The following is a 238-nucleotide window of genomic DNA, read 5'->3' on the forward strand; positions in this document are numbered from 1 at the left end:
CACATATTCTCTATAGATTCTCTTCTGAGCGCATAGTTCACCGTAACACAAAGTAACATTGAGTGAACGTAAACTACTGAACGTTTACCATACAAATACGAGACGAGATATGAACAAACAGACAAAAAGTCATGAAATCCTATTAGCAAACAGAGGAGTCATGCACACGTTTGTGAAAATAGACCGTTGAAGGTGTTGCATGATGCATAATATTCCCCGGTTTTGCTCTGGAGTGAAA

The sequence above is a fragment of the Penaeus monodon genome, chromosome 21 (assembly GCF_015228065.2).
Source record: "Penaeus monodon isolate SGIC_2016 chromosome 21, NSTDA_Pmon_1, whole genome shotgun sequence".
In the NCBI taxonomy this organism is placed as follows: domain Eukaryota; kingdom Metazoa; phylum Arthropoda; class Malacostraca; order Decapoda; family Penaeidae; genus Penaeus; species Penaeus monodon.